Source organism: Lycorma delicatula, chromosome 1 (assembly GCF_047948215.1).
Source record: "Lycorma delicatula isolate Av1 chromosome 1, ASM4794821v1, whole genome shotgun sequence".
In the NCBI taxonomy this organism is placed as follows: Eukaryota; Metazoa; Arthropoda; class Insecta; order Hemiptera; family Fulgoridae; genus Lycorma; species Lycorma delicatula.
In genome coordinates, this window is record NC_134455.1 from 328,547,311 (window position 1) to 328,554,106 (window position 6,796).

The 6,796-nt window shown below is 31.0% G+C and overlaps 1 protein-coding gene across 1 annotated transcript in view; it reads right to left on the reverse strand.

Moving 5' to 3' along the window:
* Positions 1-4,687, reverse strand: part of LOC142334245 (facilitated trehalose transporter Tret1-like) — a 43,570-nt gene extending 38,883 nt beyond the window's left edge. The window contains exon 1 of the mRNA XM_075382116.1: positions 4,316-4,687. The gene's annotated coding sequence lies outside the window, so the exon portion shown is untranslated. The remainder of the gene's footprint in view (positions 1-4,315) is intronic.
* Between the last annotated feature and the right edge of the window lie 2,109 nt (positions 4,688-6,796).

Here is a 6,796-nt window from a genome sequence, read left to right on the forward strand (position 1 = left end):
AATGTAACTTACATTGCTTGAACTACAATCTGAGTAAACATAATCCTCTTTTACTTTTGTCTATCCCTCATTTTTACCTGTAACTTTGAAATTTGAATTCATCTCCATAAACCATTCAGTGAAGTGACGCATTTATATTCTGTTTCTGGAACTTTTTTCGGTGAAGCAGTATCTTTCAAGTTACTTCTACTACTACGTGCCTTTTATCTATCCTCATTGGGTTCTCTTGGTTGAAAAGCTACTTTATTAAAGAGCTCAAGGATACGATTGTTTTGAATTTGGTCCCAGATATTTCTTCTTTTCCCTTTCTAATTAATTTTCCTCTTTGCAGTTACAAACACTGGAAATACCTCAGGGATTACAGACTTTGAATTGATGAGTTGTGGAGGAAAAATGCTAATTGAAAATTGAATGGGCACAGATATATCGTGCCATAATTCTGTAATTACTTTGATCTCTTCGATGAGGTAACAATGACTAAAAGCAACAAGGAACAAGCAGGAATTTATGAACAAGGAAAAGGTAAAAAATGTGTGTATGAAGTCGGAACATAAGGATTCCTGGTAAGGAGGAAGAAGAAGTAATAAAGTGATGAACATAAATTGTAATTTTTAGTATATATAAATAAGATAAGAAACAAAAATTGAAAAAGAAGTTATCGAGTAATAGTTGTGGATTTGGTTATTCTACAGTAATGAAAAATTGATAAGTAAGTTCAAGGGAAAGAGAAGGAATTATTGCACATCATGGTATGATTAGCTTTACTAAAAAAGGGTCACAAATCAATTCAAGAATATTCAAATTAGAGTCTGGCTGTAGCAATGGGAATTATTTCAGGCAGGATAGACTCGAAGAATTGAGAATGATAGGTGTAGAAGTTTAGGACGTACTGGATTTGAGTTCAAGGTTGAGGAGTTCTTCTGTACCAAGTCCTTGTTTTAGATTCCTTGTTTCCTATCATATTATTTTCTACCTGGTGGTTAAACGTGTTGATAATATGCAAGAAATAGAAATTGAAATTTGAAGTAACACCGACAGTGAGAAAACATTGCTAGATTTTTCTGTACTCCAAAAATAATGGGATGTTATAGTTTTATCGATTGCAGGAATTATTTTAGTTCTTTATTAGTAGAAACAGCAGTAACGGCTAACGGAAGGTGTAGGAAAATTGTAAAAACAAAGAATTTTTCAGGGTCGGCTTTGAAAGCCGATAGTAGCTATACTACCGATAGTAGTCTCGGGAAAGCTCATAATCCTGTAATTTTAAATCCGTTGCTTCAAAATATTTGATGATGGAGTGTAACGAGAATAAAATCGTAAATGTATACCTAGATATACGATAACGTTTTTAATAGCGATTAAAAAATTTTTCATTACATAATTAAATTAAATTAAATTTCGCAGATTATATTTGTAATAATATTATTAATAATTGCTTTCGCGTCACAAAATTCTAAACATAGGCCAATAAGTAAATAAATATACGAGAGGTTATCTCTAAAGTAAAGACCGTTTCACTGTAAAAAAAAATTATTCTGAAAACTTTGTACATATTTTTTATTTCTCTTAAACTACATACTTTATACTTCTTCTCTATATAATTGCCACATGAATTAAGACATTTATCGTAGCGTTACACTAGCTTCAATACACCCTCGTCGTATTCTTCTGCTGCCAGTCCATTTAGCCATTATTGATTAACAGCATTTTTAAGTTTATCGTCACCCGCGAATTGCTTACCACTCAAAAATTCTTTCAATTTCCCAAACAAATGGCAATCAGAAGGAGCTAAGTCCGTACTTTATGGTAGGTGATCGTAAATTTCCCATCTAAATGTTCTCAATAAATCACGTAACGGACCCGCAACATGTGAACGTGCATTATCATGCAGCAGGAGGACGCCGTCGGTCAGCCGCCCGCGTCGCCGATTTTGAACGGCGCGCCGTAACTTATGCAAAGTTTCTCAGAAGGCTTCTGCATTTATTGTGAAAAATAAAACGTGATATATATCACGTGATCCGTAATCAATCAGCAGTATACCAAACCGATTCCAAAAGATTGTGGTCATTAGTTTGCGTCCAAAAGGCTTGTCGCTTGATCTTTGTTGGTTTGGTTGGTAATTGAGGAAGACGCCATTCACTTGATTGCCGTTTTCTCTCTGGCGTGAAATACGATATCCACGTTTCATCGCCGGTAACAATTGAATTAAGGAACTCATCTCTTTTTTCTGTGTTGCGTATAAAAAATTCCAAACCAGATCCCGTTCGGAATTTTTTTTTGTGACGTTCCGTTAAGACGTGCGTCACCTAATATGTACAAACCTTTCTGAAGACTAAATGGTCATTAACAATGCGACTGATAAAAGCTCTTAAAACATCAGGAAAAAGAAGGGCCAGGTCGGAAATTTTGAGCGACGATCTTTTCTGATTTCATCATAGACGCGTTTCAACAAGTCCTCGGTGGTTATCGTGGGCCTCTCCGAATGTTCTTCATCATGCACATTAATTCTGTTATTTCTAATTCTTTCGCACCATCTTCGGACGTTTCTTTCATTCATTACATTATCACCGTGCACAGCAGCCAACTGTTTATGAATTTCAGCCGGCTTAACATTTTGATGGTTTAAAAAACATATGATTTCACGTATTTCACAGTCGGCGGCAACATCGATTTTCCTTCTCATTTTATAACGTAGTAACTCACACGTAATCAAAGATACTACAACGCGACAACTTACTGACAAAAATGCAGTCTAGTGTTACTAGCGTGGTCATGAATGACACAGGTTCGCCAACGTTAAGAAAAGAAATTTCCTAGAGGTTTTACTTTAGAGATATTCCTCGTATATATAAATAAATATATAAGGAAACCGCAATATTTGTTAATGGTATTTTCGTACTCCTCACACCTCAAAACGTAAACTAAATTCATTTTCACCCTCTACTCCCACTATGCGACCGAAAGTAATACCGGACTTTTCTTCGAATAATCGGTAAAAAATTATATATCTGCAGCATGAAAATTTCGAAGCTAAAAATACAATAATATTTTAGCTTATACTTACGGAAAAACTAGTTGCTATTTAAATCGTTTATTTCCTAAGTGTGATACAAAATCAATCTTAACACAGATTATATCTGAAATAATTTTTTTTAAAATACTTCTGTTTTTAGTCGCATCAACAATTAAAGTCATCGCGACTTATCAGTATAACGTAACTGTACCGGTAAATGTGTGGTTTTGAAAAAACTCAGGCCGATCATTTGTGTTGTGGTTAATTGAAACCCAACCACCAAAGAACACTGGCATCCACGATCTAGTATTGAAATAAAAATCAATTATACTTAAAAATAATTTGTACTTAATAAAATAAAAAAAAGGTCTTATAATCGTTATTAATAGTCCGTGTTATTTAATTGGTATTAATATTCAGTCCTCTTTGAGATTACAGTAAAAAAAAATCCCGGTTTTCCTAAACCTTAACAAATAAAAGTATCAGTATAATAGTTGAGACAGGCCAGAATTGTACCATTTCCAAGTTTCAGTGATTTTCGTAAGATAATTAAATAATTTTTTTGCAATCGTTTTTTGTCGGTATTTGAATATATTTTTACAGTTATTTAATTTTTATTTTTAAGATTATTTAACGTTTTTAAAAAGAATGTATTTAAGAAAGAGAAATTGTACATATTTTAATATGTACAATTTGTACAGATATAAAATATGAAAATGTCTAAGTAAAATTCAGAAGACTCGTTATATTTTTTTTAATTTTCAGTAAGTATTTTTTGCAAACATTGGCTACTGAATTTTGTTCATATATTCAATTTTTGAGAATTTAAAGCGTTATGGCCGCACATAAACCCGTGAATATTTTATTAAAAACTTAAATTCAAAGCTGTTCTCTATATTTAGGGAATGACTGAATTTTATAACTTTATAGATTATTTACCTTAGGTTTATTACTTCATCTGTTCTTAGATCAGATTTTTTAGGTAATAAATTAATAAGGATATTAATTAAAAGATGATTTATTTAAACCTAAGTAAATTCAAACTAAATTTTTAACGGTAAGTTTACGTATTTATTCGACGTAAGTATAGAATTTGAGAATGTCACATCTTTTTGTAACGAGTTTCTTTTTTTAACTCTACTGTAATTTACTCACAGAATTAATATAGTTCTTTCAGAGAACGAAAGTATGTGCTGTTAACAATGTTGCTCCTATTAAAATACGAATAGAATATGGAAAATGAGTAAATTATGTTTACTTAAAGACCAAGTAAACTTCATTAGTATGAGAAAAATTACTTACTTGTATCAGTAGAAAAGATGCGTTTATTATAATTGTGAAAAAAATTTATCAGATGTAGATATTTATAATAAAATCGAACTGTTGTATAAAATAACCGAATACGCGCTTATGTACATTTGTTTTGCGGATCACAAATCTTCACATTAGGAGCACTGTAAAACGAGTGTTGCAGATGACGTTCATTTTAAGAGGTAAATTTCGTCCTTGCCCAAATGTTATCGTTATCTTATATTATTAGAAAATTTATTATGTTTTTGAATATGAGTTGTAATAAATTTATATATTAAATATTAACTAATTCTTTTTCACGATGTAAATCCATAAATAACAAATTATTCTGTAAAGTTATACAACATAAATCAGAATACGTAAGGAAATTTTTTTTTTTGGATTTACTTTAAACGATTTAACGAATAAATTTTTCATATTTATGATAAATCAATAATACAGTAGTAAATAGAAAAAAAATATTAAAAAAATAGTTGCAGTCTAGGAAAGATAAATGTTAACAAAATTTATTAATCGAATTAATTTTATCTGAGTTTATGATAACATTTTTCAATGTAAAGGTCATAACTTCAATTTATAGATGTCGCCTCTGAACTTAAAGAAACCTAAAACACTATATAACAATGATAACTGATCCTATTGTTCAAGAATATTTAAAATCAGTTTCGAACTTTCAATACAATGACGCTAATGAATATTCTCGGAGAGCATGGTTATCTTATATAAAAAAAGTACATACATACACACACACACACACATACACGCACACACACATACACACACACACACACACACACACACATACACACACACACAACACACGCAATTATTTTGCGTAATAATAAATAAACCAAATCCCCCAACACACACACACACACACACACACACACACACACACACACACACACACACACACACACACGCAATTATTTTGCGTAATAATAAATAAACCAAATCCCCCAACACACACACACACACACACACACACACACTACACACACACACACACACACACACACATACACACACACACACACACACAGTCACAGTTTTATATACAAGTCGTATGTGTGTATATATATATTTGTATAAAAATTAATAATGATTTATCTCATCCAACATAGTCTGTGAAAAAGAAACCCAAAACTTAAAATTGTAGATAAAAATATTATAAAATTTAATTAAAAACCCTATCCTAATAGTTAGAAAAACAAAAATGCAGAGATCGAACAAGTTGTAGAAGTCTTTCAGGTAAAATTTCGTAAACGTGGTTACTGATTTGACCGTGTAACTACGTTTGAAATTTATCTCTTCTAAAATTATTTTTATTTTCACAATAACAAAAAAAATCTGTCGTGTACATCACATGACTTCCTTGTATGACTACTAAATTACATATACACATTTTTAAAAGTATAAAAAATTTTATTTCACAAACTTCTGATTTTTCCACATTTTGTTTTTTTTTTTATTGTTATTATTGAATTATATTGTAATTTTTTTTACAATCGGATTAAAATTGATAATAAATCAATATATTTAAATTAAAAAAAAGGAGGTGAAATCTGATTCGAACCGATGTGCCTTCCCCTTATAAGATGCAAATATTTCATTAATTAAAATTTTATTTGGTTATAATTCTGGAATGAAAATAACTACCACTTATGATATATCGTTGAAAAGCTCTCAATGAAGGCAGTTAAGAAAAAAATCTAAGATCCAAATTTTTGGGGGATTTTGGGCTTTTTTGAATACTTTTGGTTCAGTCAATTGCAATCAAAAGGGGAGGTGCTCAACTAGATGTTACAACAGTCCGAAATCCAAACTTTCAGCGTTTCTACGGCTAATCATTTTTTAATTATGCGAGATATATACGTACATACATATGTACGTACAGACATCACGCCGACACTAGTCAAAATGGATTCAGGGATGGTGAAAATGGATATTTCCGTTGCAATCTGAAAATCGAAATTTTTCGCGATCACATGAATTGAAAATAATATATATTGCAGAAAACAAAGCCTTTTTTATTAGAGAATCAATGATTTCACGAATCGCCTTAAACAGATGTAGAAATATTCGGCTAAAAGTCACAGTATCAGGTTAGTTATCCACTGAGAAGCAAATCGATGAAGAGTCAAGTAAGAAATAATTGTTTCTGGTTTAATTTTCTGAGATGATCAAGTTTTATTACGTCTTTTTTTAGAAGATTATGGTTCACCTAAACTTATCATTTATAACAGAATGGGTGATAGTATATTTGTGTTCAATATAGACAGTTAGATTTCTACGTCGTAGATAAAACTACGATGAGATGTAATTTGTTATGCAAGTGTCACGAGATAAATACAGTTATGATTTTTATTTATGGTAAGAATTCAATTAGAGCAGAGAAAGTTTTTGACGGTAGTACACTCGAGAAAGTTTTGTATTTAAATATTTAGCCTAATCGGTTAAGTCTAAGTAAGG